Source organism: Diadema antillarum, unplaced genomic scaffold, assembly GCF_040938485.1.
Source record: "Diadema antillarum isolate AM-2024a unplaced genomic scaffold, OU_Dant_1.0 seq00001842_RagTag, whole genome shotgun sequence".
In the NCBI taxonomy this organism is placed as follows: Eukaryota; Metazoa; Echinodermata; class Echinoidea; order Diadematoida; family Diadematidae; genus Diadema; species Diadema antillarum.
Window position 1 is genome coordinate 244697 of NW_027272514.1, and position 16055 is coordinate 260751.

Below are 16055 nucleotides of genomic sequence, written 5' to 3' on the forward strand. Positions count from 1 at the left end.
TTATACATGAAATAAATATCTATTTATTTCTAGCTATTGAGTATATGAAACAAAAATCATATCAATTTCTATCAATTTAAGATATTTAAGAGTAACACTACATAGAAAGAAAGAAAAATCGAAACATAATGTGATAATCTTAACAATATCTTCAAAATCTTTTCTCCTTATTTAAGGAGTGCAGTATAAGATATATATATTTCAGAAAAAAAAAACATTCCATAGAAAAAGGAAACGCAATCACTTGAAGCGTAGTAGTCATCTGGCTTTCTCGATAACAATTGAGACATGGAGACCTTATGGCCCTAGAAGCTGTTAAGGAAAATGGTTGTTCAGATTCAGATTTTTACCCACGCATTCAATATTGTGCCGATCAAGTGACTAAAGGCCCCTTATCATTCAAGCACTTCTACATTGACCTACTCAGAAAACGACAATATGGGCCACCACCACCAGTGGAAAAAAAAAAAAGATGAAATGGATAAGTCTGCTCTTTTCACTTCACTTTTTTTTTCTCCTACAGGAAGTTACTTCAGCCACATTTAGGGCAAATCAGACCGTTTAAGTTTCGTGGATTGTCCCGGATACTGACGAAATGGTTTTGTCCTAATTCCAGTTGCTCTCTTCGCGGGTAGGTTACGGTCAGTCTGTGCGCTATATGCCAGTCTCTATATCATGGTCAGTCCTCTGGATTTGCCACTGATGATACATGTAAACTGGTTTTCTGCAGAGTGCACGTTTTTTTTTTTTTCACGTTTTGTCTTAAAGGGGAAGGCTAGTAACTGATCAGTGGGAATCAATGGAAATGCTGGGAGATGATTGTTCCAATCCTTATGGGATTCATTCAAGAGTTCATTGTATATCTATTGTTGTGTGAAAATGATTTGCTTCAGAATGGTCTCATATTCAAGTAATGTGCAGTTTAATGCTTCCAGGTTAGCGTCCCTGGTCAGTGACGGAGCATTAATCTGCACATTACTTGAATATGATACAGTTCTGAAGCAAATCATTTTCACACAACAATAGATATACAATGAACTCTTGAATGAATCCCATAAGGATTGGAACAATCATCTCCCAGCATTTCCACTGATTCCCACTGATCAGTTACTAGCCTTCCCCTTTAAGGGAATATTGCTATACTATAGAACGCATAAAATAGGTTTCATTTAGTATTTTGAACATTTTTAGACAAGCTGAGTTACTAACAATGTCTGTCGTTGAAATGGGATTTGTTTGAAATGGGATTGAAATCTGGATGAAATCCAAGATTCTTACCTGTCAGATGTCAAAAATTCCCCCATTCAAACAATTATCATTCTAATTTAATATTTGTGAATCATACGCTGTAGCAGGATATTGCAGCTTAGTACTAGTCAAAAGACCTGCATTAAAGAAAAGTGACACTTATTTTCAAACTAAAAGTCTCTACATATTTACTGGCAACTCCAAAGTGCCGAAAAAAAAGTTTGAAAGCGCGTTCGTTGTTGGTTTCTTAGATTCATATTGAATGTGCGTTCGTTGTTGGCTTTTTAGATTCATATTGAATCTCATTACATACAGCACACATTGGTAATAGTTTACTTTACATGTATATATTTCTCTTTGACTATGGAAAAATTGCAGATCTTTATAGAAAAAAAGGGCTATATCCCTTTTTAGTAAGTCACCATGCAAAATCGTAACAGTAATCTCTTCACTATCATTTTTCATTCCTTTGAACGATATAAATGATATACAATTTTTCCTTCAATGTTTTAATAAGGACTTGTGGACGTTTTACCCATTCCTTCTCTCATGCACATCATTTACGTACCTGTGGCTTTCTTTCTTTTCTTTTCTTTCTTTTTTGCTTATAATGATCAATGAATCCTACATCGTCACCACAACACATCGAAAACATCACGATTATCCAAAAAAAAAAAAAAACGCGATTGGCAACCGTGTAAGAGGTTTTCGGCCAACTTTTCCATGAAGCTTTCTGGCATAGTTTTTTTTTTCTTCATCTTCTTTTGTTCTCATCGTTCTTCTAAGATAACAAACCGGAAAGGAATGAAAAACGACGGTAGGCTTAACGACTCCTAACCACTTGATTGACATAACCATTACCATCATGAACGCGAAGGTTGTCTACTGGCCGCGAGAGGTTTTGCATTATCATCACCATCACCATCCAAGAGAAACGAACACGTCGATTTTGTTCGAGGGTTTTCTTCTTTTGTTTGAGATGACTTTCCGGAAGCTGTGAATCAAAATCTTTGACACGTGTCCGGGGTAGTTATGGTGTCAACTTTGCAAAGTACTACTGCTTACATGCTAAGAGTTCACTCTATTCGATGAAGTCTTCATGCGACGAAACTAGGATGCATTCAGGCACAGAAAAAAAAAACCAACAGCGAAAAGGAAATACAAATACCACAATTATACATCCTAAGAAAGAAATAGAGTATTCACTTCCTACTCCAGACAAACAACACCACATTGTTAAAAGGCCGTCGACGTAAAATGAGCGTAGAGAAAATGATTTTTTTTCCCATCTGCGAGTAACTCATTTTCCGAGTTGAATTCAAATGCCCATTGAAAAAAAGGAAACATATTATTTCTACTTTGCTATCATACCTTAACATATGTTCACAGTTGTTGTTGGTTTTTTTTTTGACTGAGTATTCTATGATTTCTTCTGCACGCGAGCATACTCACACATAGCACATACACTCATACACACCCAAAAAAAGGGAATGACACGAATTGCAAAGTAGCTGACAGTTTCAGTTAAAGGGGATATCCAGTCCAAATTTAAGTTTTTCTGATAAAAAAGAGAAATATCGATTAAACGGTAAAAATTTGACTGAAATCGGATGAGAAATAAGGAAGTTATGACATTTTGAAGTTTTGCTAATTTCTACAAAACATTTCTTGTACAGTGGATATCAATATGCAAATGAGTGATCTCACCATGTCATACCCTCTCAATTTTCCACTGAGGGTGTAGAAAAAAAAAATTCAATGTTTCTGTCAGTGAAGTCTGAAACATGATGTTATTCCTGGCTGAATAACTTCAAAATAGTGATCAGTTAGATATACCAGGATTTGAGCCTCGGGCATAATTGCATTTGAATGAAAAACTGGAAATTTCGAAATTTTATGTACAATATATAATATATGGCAAGTTGTGATGGGATGATATGCTCACTTTTCCATTTGCACATTCATATAGTGACCGTTTAAGATCTGTTTCCTGAAAATTAGAAAATGTTCGAAAAAAAATAGAAATGTCATAAATTCTTTATTTTTCACCCGAATTTTACCTTTGATCTCGTAATATTTCAGTCTTTCTTATCAGACTAACTTATATTTGGACTGATTGCCCCCTTTGAATTCGGACTGGATTTCCCCTTTAAAGCGATTCACCGACTGAAACCTCAAGATAAGATCAGATATTGCCGGCACACCTATAATCGTGTTTGCAAAAAAGCCGGTTGGCTGTGAATGTGCTCTCAGTTCCTAGATATTCTTATCTACGGATATAATCGAAACAAACAACATCCTTACCGTCTTACTTAAAAGAGAGTTGTGTATAGAGGTGCGGTTGTGACGTTAGTTTCCATGAACTTGTTATTGTTTTTTTTTGTAAATGTGCAGTACTATTGTTAAAATCTAATAAGAGTGTGAAAAAAATGGAATGAAATAATGACGTCTAACAAAATATCTCTTTTCGGAAATCATCAGTCTTCCGTTAATGTATGATAATTATTTCTTAGTGGAAAAATGAGCAAAGAAAATTGGATTCTATTATTTCTCATTGTAAATGTGTGTCTGAGTTTCTCTATGTGTTAATCTGGTTGACTCTTTCTCATTCAAAGTTCATCGTAAAATTTTAAGATTTTAGGAGTTTTATACGTACGGTGTCAAGCATTTTTACACCTTATTATGTCACGCCCTAACAGTGATCATGTCTTAAATCGACTGTATTTATATAACATTCTATAATATATGACATACATTTCACAAATGTCAACTCCATCTTCCGGTAGAGAAATGGTTATATTTTACACTTCAAATTCTTTCACGTTTCATGACGAAAATACTTGCTGCAGTGTCTACAAAGGTTTTCGTCGAGAAGATAATTTCTTGATATTAGAAAATGATAACTCACATAATGGTGCTGGGAGCTGTAATACTTTCCTGCAAAAAAATGTTTCTCCAGTTACAAGTAAGAGATCCAAATCTTATACAATTTGCTTTTCAATTAGTTAGTCGCCGTCGTATGCTTTGTCTTGACTTGTTTTGTTTAAGTTGAGTCTTGTACGTGACAATTTTGGCGGCAAGTCAAAGTGATTAATAGCAGGCAACAAAAAAGTCGCATCCGAAGGACAGGGGCACTACAACTGCTACTAGCGGACACGAACCAGATATCAAGTTTTGGCTGCAGTATTCTCCAGCTGCCTTTTCCACAATTCGAGTTTTATGTCTAGTACTATCTGAAAAGTCAAATATCGGGAAAACTATGTATTCAAGCGAGAAAGATTAGATCAAAATTTCTATTTAGTTGTTAAAAAAGGAAGGAACTGTCCCTAGACATCTATTTGGGTTTCACGAATGCACAGTTAATAGTCAAGTGCATCCTTGAAAGTTTCCACATAAAAATGACAAATACATTTGTGAGTTATGACTTAGAAAAAAGAATGATCAATTGCGTTTGACAACCTCATGATATATCAAATGACATTGTGATGTCAGACCAGAAAAGCAATATTCAGGAAATGTGAATGATCATTTTGTTGATTTGATTTGGTTCCTTCATTTTGTCATATAAACATATGACAAAATCATTGAAATATATCAAGGCGTTTGTTTTATCCGAAGCGTTCTTCTTCTTCTCCTTCTTTAGATTCTAGGTAAAAAGTCTTTTATGTCGTTGAAAAGTGAGATTTTGTGAAATTCTGTTTGTTGATTAATAAACGTGTAAGTGGAGAGAAATGCGAAACCAGAGAAAGTAGCGATACAAACACAACACACGTTTTTACTCGCCCCCAGATCCTGTGAATTACGTTGCATGCACACAAAAAAAAAAAGATAACAGAGAAAAATAACGTTCCTTGTGGGAAGAATTGGCTAAACCACAAGGAAATTAACGTGTAAAAGAATAATTGCCAAAGAACAAAAACAGAAATGGGAAGCTTTCTCAAGTGAAACAGCGTAGACTGTTCTTGTTACAGAAAGATTAGATTTCATAGAATCAAGTTGGAGCAATTAAACAGTTTCGTCCTCTTGTTTCTTTGTCTGTTTTTCGCCAGCATGGAAAAAACACTTTAAATTTGTATTTTTTTTTTAACATCGTGGTGAAAGAAAGTTTTTTGAAACACTCCGAGATAAAGTTTCGTGTGTTTCTATCTTCACTGAAATATTCTTATTACAATGATGTATAGAGCATCAAACGCTAAAGAGTAGTTGCTGGATGGGGCTTATAGACACCCCTGCATGTCACTTTTCCGATAGCTCCTTTGGTTTTCAAATCAGGTGGGTATTGAATTTTAAATGTGTTTAACCGTTCATAAATCTTAACTGTCTGCTAGCACTGGGTCGAATCTTAAACCTCTTCATACTTACTGGATGTTCAAATGACTTTGTCGTTTTCTTTGGTAGCAAGTGTGTGAGAGTGCATTGTCTGAGATGATCTGTAGTGACATATCCCCTATCAGCGATACATCCGCTAATCACTATTTTTTTCCGCAGGAGAACTAAATAGAAGTACCATTGCAATGTTGTGTTGCTTTCATGAACAAAATAAAACAAACGGAACACCAATTCAAACAGACTACATAAACATGTATATATATATATATATATATATATATATATATATATATATAAATATATATATATATATATACAAATATGTTGTGCATGTGTGGTAGAGGATAAAAAAAAGTATTGTCTTTCGTAAAATCATTGATATCTTTATCTGTTTTTCTATCAACCTATATACGTTTATTAAAGGGAAGAGCAACAGCGTAACTGGCTTTCCTGAAGGAGAATATCAATTGACAAAATGTATATATATATATATATATATATATATATATATAACGATTTCGGATTACATTATTCCCTATCGTAGTTTTGATATTATACTTCTATGCTTGTAGATAATGTTGTTATGCAAACGGGTGTATAGACGTAGACATATAGGCGCCTAGAAATTCATGTATGCGAATAGCTATATATTTGATCTAAAGAGAGAAAGTGAGATAGACAAGGAGAGAGAAAAAAATAACATTACCAAAACATTGCTGAAGTTGTGGGGCCATAGCATGTACATATCTTCAAGGCATAACAATCTCTGCAATCGCGACAATGCTATTGTTTTTATAAAGATGCACGATTTCTAGTGGGCCTCCATTTTTTAAACCACAGTCTGTTCGCTGATTGCAAATGAGGCTAGAATGAAGATAATTTAATCTTGTTTTGTTTCAACTTAGTGCGGTTTTATAATGACAAGAAGTGAAGCGTCCTTCTTGTGTTTCATGTGAATGTCCTCTGGATTGAGCATTTTGCCTGAAGACAGCTGAAATCGTAGATTTCCCAGATAGAAGTCACTCTGTGTTGCTAGTATAGATGTGCGTCTTTGAAAATGTTCAGAATATACTCGTAAAGGCTTCAATGAATGTGCTCCTGCTCGGCAGTCCCGCACCCCTAGCCCCACTCCTTCCCCCACATAATATTCACTAACGCCACTAGCACCATGATGATAATAAGAATGCAAATGGTCTCCTGCCCTGAATAATGACGATGATAAATCACTGTCCATTATGAATTGACCAACGTATAATCCCTGATCAGCTCTTGAAGACTCCTTACACTAAATCCATTGAAAATAGAGAGCACATCTCACTTTAAAATGTGTAGCACCTGCTATTATCTTTATCAAGAATTTATTTATCTTATCCAGAAGGAGTCATTTGAGCTTGCTTAAATCAAAAAGAAGATTAGAGATAAGCAATGTCTCTTCTCTTCTTCCAGCTTCTCGAATTGCACAGCCTAAGATATGCAAATGCATCAGATCAACGATGCAGCGAAATTATCCACAGCGACGCCGAGAGTCGTGCATCCCACACTTCTTGACATATTCACTAAGTTAAGCGGTAGGTTTCTACCACCTACCTTTATGAAACTTCGTACTTCAAGCCAAGTTTTACTTTACTATAACATGCAATGTGTGCACCTTGTCCCATGTCTAATGTTATATTCACTTTTATTGAATACTTGCTCTAGTTGACGAGATGTTATGCGACTACAACAACAATATCGGTTAGAAACTCAGCAAGATCAAATACAGGGTAGTTTAAATGTTCACTGGCTACTAAAAGTGCAGATTTGCTAAAAAACAACAACAATCAAACTTTTTGATGACTGGAAAAAAAAAAACAGAAGCAGAATACACTAACCTGGTGTGCGGAAGAAGACGATGTCGTCGGCAAATTCCCTCTTGAAGATTCTTCCTTTCACCGATCTGCACTTTTACTTTGACTCAAGACACCGCAGGCAAATATAGAAACACCAACCGGGGGAAAAAGTCTACCCTCCACCAGCAGTCTGTAAGTTGTTTGAAGTACTATTCGCTTATCTCTTTATCTGTTTATTCTCTCACTATGCTCGTCTTTCAAATAGCGTCACAGTGCAATAAGACCTATCGCGCACTCTAGAGCGAATTGGTGGTTTATATATACTCGTAGAATGTGACGAGGAGAGCGGGAAACACGTTGGGACTGGGCGCCAATCACCGAGCATCTGCGAGCGACCAATAAAGCCGATTATATCCAGCGCATATTTAGGGGGCGGGAGCAAAACATGGCTTCCGTGGCACAGTGCGTAAATGAAAAAGATGAAAATGAGAGCAATGTAAAAAGCGGACTAAAAAAAAAGAATGACAGTACAATACCACATTCTTTCCGCACAGACACTTTAAACTGGGGTTTGTTTAAAGTCATCAATGTGTTTATGAAACACTGCGGATAAGAAGAGAAAGCGCAAAACATATGGTTGTTGATAACTTTAAAATGTGAAAAAATGAATTTCTATTACCTTACGAAGAATTTCTATTACCTTACGAAGGCAGTTTACTTCACGAAATGACAAGAAATAAATCACAACCAAATAACTGAATTACATTCATTACATTACCATGCATAAAACAGGCTGCTCTAACCGAATATTACCTAAATAAGAATCTGTCTTTGGTCCATTTTATGTTTGTTGGTTTGGTTTTGGTTTTGTTTTTTGTTTTTTGTTTTTTGTTTTTTTTTTTTGGGGGGGGGGTCATGTTGTTTTAGTTTTCCCTCTCATTTCTTCATTTCCCCTGTTATCTTTCTCTATATTTTTCAATTTGTGGAATAAAAATTCCCCAAAATGAAAGAGTAGCTCTTTGTTATGCTTTGTCCTCATTCTATCAGTAGACATGCTCTTTCTTTCATGCTTTTTGTGATTTGACAGTTTATATTTTGTGTATGGATAAGGTTGCTTCTGCAGAACAGAAACTTCAAATCTAATGAAAGACAAGTTCAGTATTTCTTACATACGCATTTATTATGTGTACGTATATTTATATGTATGTATATATATATATATATATATATATATATATATATATATATCATCATGGAGAGTTATATTTGTATTATATATTTCATTTAATTTCATTCATTTATTTATGCACGGCAACATACTTCAGTCCGAAAACTGTTCTTCCGCAGGTCCGTGCGGATAAAATACAACCTAGATATACAGAAATGAAAAAAACAAACAAACAAACAAACAAACAAACAAACAAACAAATAATCAAACAAAACAACTAATACATAAAAACAACAAAAACATAGAAAACAGAAAAACATGGTGATGAAACTGCGGCACACATTTCGACATAAACAAACATGATCAATCAAAGATAACCATGTACAAGTTCATATATATATATATATATATATATATATATATATATATACATACATACAAATATACCTATATATATATATCTATATGTATATATATATATATATATATATATATATATATATATATCAAGAAGAACGGATTAAGCGCCATTCACTAGCATTTTGAAGAAAGAACATGATCAGATGATGCAAAATAAAACCTCTTCAAATACCTCACTTGTTGCACAACGAGGATTATTTTTTTTTTCAGATTAAAAGATATGCCTTATTTTTTTATAACTTTCTTTGCCTTTTAGCAGGTTTAATTGCAAAAATCTTAAATTGACAGGAATGGAGTTAAATCGTTCTGCGATCAAAGTATTCATGTATCACGTATCTTCATGTATTCAGACATTTATACTTGTCGTTTGTATTCAAGCGTCAGGGCAACATAGTCTTATGTGTAGGTACACAGTAATTACTGTTTTGCATGTATAATACACATTCTTGTATGAGAAATAATGCAACTATTGGCTTATAAATATAAATATAATATAAATATAATCAGGGACAGATAAATAAAGGTTCTCTCAATATACTGTTAGAAATGTTCGAGAGCTCTATTACAAATGTAGACTCCGACTGATGAAAGCAAAGTCCTCATGCCAAAACCTCAGCTCATTTCGCGAAGTCATCAACTGAACAAATCGAGTGTAACCTTTCCACATCATAACCAGACATTATCCATCGATTGTGATTCAAATCCTTCTTACGCAAGTGGCTGAAAGTTCGGATTTGTAATTGACAATCTGTTCAAACTAAACAAACAGGTATATACACAAGCGTAAGGCAATACGTCAGCGAGGGAAATAATATAAGTCAGAGTGGGCGGGGAATTATGACGTAGCGATTCACAATGATTACTCTCAACTAATGTTTGGAATTCCAACTGTGTGTTTTCTTCGAAGAGAAGAAGTAATCCTTCTTACGTAGCGGCTTATTGGTTTTGGCCACGAGTAGGTCCTCATCTAGGATCCGGCTATCGGGGTAAGACCTTATTTCTTCTGGTTGAGTTGTGTTTTTTATTATCTTGAGCCTTCCAAAACATGAAGACACCTTTTACCGTGACGGATTCCCCCCCCCCCCCCAGACAACCATGCCTAGATATAGGTTCTCTATTCATCATTATCGTTGAATCACTTTAACCAAACATTGTAGCTCGTACTCTCTAAAACAAAATCGAGTGAAAATATTCACTCTTGAAGGAGTGAATGATGGAAAAGAGTGAATTTAGAGTGAAATTAGAGTGAATTTGAGTAAAAATGTTCATTATTCACTCATTTTAGAGTGACCTCAGGGATCACTCGAGGGTTTGGGAGTGATCCCTGAGGTCACTCCGAAATTAGTGAAAATGAACATCTTCACGCTAAAATTCACTCCACCATCCAAAGTTTTTTTTTTCTTTCATATTACAGGACTTCAATCCATATCAGTTTATAGAACAAATATTTCAACTTCTGCCTACTCATCGAATTATTAGTTTTACTGATTTATTTGAAAGCCCTATTGTGAATGGTGAAAATGTGTCACATTCTCTCCACATATGCACATACACACGCACACACACACACACACATGTTCATTCTGTGAGTGAATGACGATTTTCGAGTAATTTTGTAGTGTTGCTAAGTTACCTCGCTTCAATATTAGTTTAAAAGACAAAAAAAAAAGAGAAATTAAAGAATGACCAGGTCATCCTGTTTATTAAGGAATAGTATAGTATTGAATGAGGTGACAATTCAGGGTTCAGATTTTGCGAGATACGTAGAAACCACTTCATGAAATGTTAAGAAAGAGACAATATTTGGAGGAATATATTGTTTATTCCGTAAAAATTGGTTGTGAAATGGTCGATATCCAAAAACAAAGTAAGACAAGGCGAACCTAATAAAAGGTGGGTCCCACCTTTTATTAGGATCACTTTGTTTTGGATATAGCGGCCATTTCAAAGCCAAGTTTCAGCAAATTAATTTTGAATTCCTCTTACAATTTTAAGCTCTATCATATGTCATTAGAGGTTTCTCATTATCTCAAAAAATCATTATCAAAATACTTTGGAAACCTCAAGCCCCATCGCAACCGAACCTGTACATCCCTTTAAAGTGAAACATTTCAATACAAGCAGTACTGAATTGACGGAAAATGTTGTTAAAATTTTAGCATTATCGTAATGAACAGCATTAGAAATTCTCATAATCATCTGTCAGCAAACAAAACTAATCATAAATAGGGAGTCAAGCACATAACTTGCTCAACTCTCATGCAATGTCATGGTTCTCTAAAACAGAAAAAAAAAAAACTTGTTCTTCTTTGGAAAAAAAAATAGTAGCGAATCACGTTTCTGTTAAGTGGATGATGTCGCAGAGTGTGTCCAGGGAATGTGATAAAATATTTCTCTGCCCCTAATGCCCCCTAAGGCGAGAGTTGGAAACCCGGCACGCCGTATGAAGTCATCTTGCAAATCATTTTAATTACTCTTGTCACTACGTTCCCAGATGACAGACGGGAAAGCCAATTTTCCGTACAGTGGCGTCACACTGACGAACTGTGAAATCTTGACTGAGGAAAAGAAAAAGTGGGTCACAATGAGATAATCCCCAGCTATGTCGTTTTCAATGGATGATGTCTACGTGTTCAGCGCTAAATATATAAGTGACAACCATATAATAGCTGCGCGCTGTTTCGTTCTTGTTGCAATAAGCACATACGTTCTTGGTCATCATACTAAACTGCTAATATCGAAGATGTTTATGGAATGCAACCCACTTGTTCTAATCTTTAATAAACAATCTTCACAAAACTTTTCACGAACAATATATATATATATACATATATATATATATATATATATATATATATATATATATATCTCGAACGATATAACCACAGTTTAATTAGATACAGTGAAAGTATAATCCCATTTCCATGATTGGAAAATATCTAGCGCAAGGGAAAAGTAATGTCAAAAATAAGCTATTCCTCTCAGGTGCTTTGTGTTCATTGGATATAGTTCTTGCTTTGACATATCAAAGAATACACATGCAAGGCAATCTGTTAACCTCTTACGAATAGAGGCAAATGCTACTTGAACATTATGTAAACACATGTACCTATTTAATGAATTGACATTGGAATTTCAATGTCGAACAAATTGCCTGGAGCTTTTGCCTATTTAGTATCAAAATTGATCGATCGGTTACATACCTTTAGAGGAATATTGGACAATTTTTCAATCCCATAAGTGTGTTAAGTCTATGGAAGCGGATCCTGGGGAGGAGGGTATGGGAAGAGACTTCCCAAACACAAACGAACCTTTGCATTTTTCTCTCTGTATTACAATTGGACGATCTGGTGCACACTCTTTGTGAAATGTATCGACAATTTCCAATCATAAAGTAAGAAAAATAGATATTCAGGGAAAATGTGAACAAAATCGTGGTTCTCTGTATCTGTTTCCTTGTGTTCTTGTGTGTGCGTCTTCAATATGTACAAAGTCGATGGATATGGACGGGGATGGAGAGTGGTGGAGGGGTACTACCTCTCTCACATGAGGGGCCTTTTTCATTGTTAGATTAGAAACGACGTGATCTGATGCATTCTTCCGATGGAACATTAGGAAAATTATGAAGCATTTGATAAGTACTAATAGCTATTAAACTGCAACGTGTACTTACAATTTTCCATCTAAGTTTTATCTGTACTATATGAATTATCTTTGTGTGTGTATGTGTGTGTGTGTGTGTGTGTGTGTGTGTGTGTGTGTGTGTGTGTGTCCACAACCACTGAGTAATGGGGGTGATATGTTCACTTCCCCTCCCCCTTCCCCCAGGATCGACGACTCTGACCCATTTATGTGGAATTGGCGCATCGTAAGTACCCTGTATCACTATCATTATTAGCCCATGAGACTGACACCCACGAGTCATACGGGGGCATCCCACGAGACCGACACCCACGAATCATACGGTCCACGAGACCGACATCAATAATAGGTCCATGAGTCATACAGCCCACGAGTTATACGGCTCAGGAGTCATACAGCCCATGAGTTCGAAATTGAAAAATGCTCATTGAGTCATACAGCCCACTATACACCACCCCCCACCAAGCCACAGTGGGTCTACCTCAATAGACATAATCTATAATAGTACACTTTTCTTTAAATAGAAGAATTTCCATATACACCAGAAGTGTGCACCAGATCGTTCAATATAGATCCACATACTACGCATATGTATTATTACTCATGTGGGGGGGGGGGGGGGGAGGGGGTACCATCCTTTCCCACCTGTTATGGGGTCCATCTCCCATAGACTTAATACACTTTTGGTTTTTATGGAATTACAAAACATTCTATCAGAAGTGTGCACCAGCGCGTTTGATATCAATTCTAATCAAGTCTCCCACACTCTCCGTCCGCTTAGTCTAAATTCATACACTAACTCCGCTTTGGGGTTTGAAGAATTTGCACAGTTTCCACCAAAAGTGCGATCTACACCAAACAAAAAGTATTCAAAAGCTCCTATGTATGGGTGGGATGGTACCATCCTTCGATACCCCCCCCCCCCCTACACACACACACACACACACACACACACACATCCATAGGCTTTGTACACAGTGAAGGCTTTCACGCAGAACAAGAAGCGACAGATAATCTTACCATGATTTCGTCATTCCAGACTTCCCCAAATATCTTGCACTTTTCCTAATATTTCATAAACCAGATTGTTAAATTGCAATTCGGAATATGCAAAAGCTCACACGTGTAAGGTTTGTGAGTGTTTGTGTGTGTGTGTGGGGGGGGGGGGGGGGAGGATAATCCAGCGATCGGTTGCTTCATGCTCCCTCCCACATGATTATGCTACAAGTTTTGCCGCCTACCCCCCCCCCCCCCCCCCCCCATCATGAAAACGAATCGGCGCCCCTGGTTCATGGTATGAAAAACAAACTAAATCCATGTTCAAATCTAAGGAACAAAATACCCATGAATGAATGTGCTGTTAGGTTCAAGTGTGTAATTCATGAGATGTTCTACAACTGCTTCCTCGGGTTAGGCTAATCTGATAAGTACTTCGTGTGGTGTGTAAGGCTTTGATATGAGTGCAGATAAGTTAGATAAACGCAAAACACAATGCATAAAGGAGGACCCTGGCCATTGCCTGCTGCCGAAAATTCAATACAAGCTGGCGCCTTTCTCCCCGCGTGACGTAAACAATAATGTCAGCGCAAACAAAACGTGGTAGAATATAAAACGGAAACGAAGAAGGAACGGCAAGAAAACTTGAAGACAGGAGAATGAAAATCAGGAGTGAGTTTGTGGTTGGGGAAAGAGGTGACATATGCCACGGGAAAAGAATAAAAAAGAGAAAGGTTAGACGGACATTGCAGACCATGCTCCACCGATTCCCCGAGACATTTTCTTCACGAATGCCAGCAGCTAAGCCGCATAGAATCTCCCTTCTTACTTTTGTGGCAGCTTCTTTTTTTTTTTTGGGAGGGAAATTGCAATCGGGGAGGCAAATTTACAATCATGAACTGAAATATTATGCCGATACTCGGGGCTGACGTTTACATTGAAACAGTATTTCCAATAATGCATCACTATGTACTACTATGCCAATTTTACACGTGCGATGGCTTTAGGTAGTGTTGGTTTGACTGACCTGCACTACTCTACGTCAAACATACTTTGTTAAGGCTGCTACTATAAGTCTAACCACCAAAAAAGTCAAGTGAAATATTTTTTTTGACATTTTCTTAAATAGTGAATCACAAGAAAGCGAATATAAGTGAAACAAAAAAATTGTAAAAAGCAGAATAAACAATCACTTACATAATATTCAAATTACATATGAATCCATCACATGATTTCTTTTTTTCAACGGCAAAAGTTTGGTAAAATCATGATGTAGTCTCAAGTAAGATGATATTTTGCGTTTGCTTTTTAAGTTTGTAATTTAGTTACGTTTTGCTCAATTCTTTAACCAACAATATTCTACTTCGTTTTGAATGGATGACTTGAGAAACAGAATAGATGAAAACAAAGAAACAATTTAACACAAACTTACAAACGGCAGCAAACATGCTCGTTGTGCACGCTTATGCTTCTAATCAATTATATATATATATATATATATATATATATATATATATATATATATATATATATATATATATATAATCGAGGCTTTCTACTAGTATACACTACACTGACGAAGGCCCGAGGCGGGTTGAAAATTTTGTGAATGAAAGCCTTTTTGTTGGATCTACAGATGGCGCATTTGAGACTCATTGTTCTTATAATCATATATATTAAATGGAAAGAGACAAAGAAAGACAGACAGACGTACAGGCAGGGAGGCAGGCAGACAGACAAAGCCAATAAAGGACCTATTCTTGAAGACTCACAGAATAATCAAAGCAAAGAAGTATAACCATAAATATTTCGTCATGTGAAGAGAAAATTTTTTTCCCCTCCTTCTTCATTCTTCTCCCCACGCGTTCGACAAGCCACCCTTCTTTGATGTCATGAAATATTTCTTCCTTTTGCGTGATCGATTTAATTAACGTCTGGATGAGGAAAATATTTGCTCAAAGATTAAGGTATTACGCACATAACAGCGCACTCCAACTGTACTACCCATCTCTCAGCTTCCGTATGTCTGTTTGCGTATGTCTGCGGGTCTGTGTGTGTACCTGGGCAAGTAGGTGTGTTGTGCGACTGTTTCCGCGATTAAATCTTCTAATATATTTCTCTTTCTTTTAGATATGCAATGCCAGCTAGAAATGATCGGTTGACCTTTTAGTCATTCATGCCTGTATCAAATGATTGATTACCTTATTTTCATACTTTTGCCAATGAATTATTTGACGTATTCACTTATGTTGTAATTGATGAGGTTTGGGGGGAATGTATATACATTGATATATTGGTGGATTTTGTTAACAGTTGGATACGAACAATTCACAATGTCAGGTTCACATATAAGAAATGTTCACTATTACGTTTAATTGAACTTCATATATCCGAATAATGTATCAAATCATTAGTACATTTAT

General features: G+C 36.0%; 1 protein-coding gene across 1 annotated transcript in view; it reads right to left on the minus strand.

Moving 5' to 3' along the window:
* Nucleotides 1–7577, minus strand: part of LOC139712685 (uncharacterized) — a 66362-nt gene extending 58785 nt beyond the window's left edge. The window contains exon 1 of the mRNA XM_071624484.1: nucleotides 7449–7577. The gene's annotated coding sequence lies outside the window, so the exon portion shown is untranslated. The remainder of the gene's footprint in view (nucleotides 1–7448) is intronic.
* Nucleotides 7578–16055: the final 8478 nt, after the last annotated feature.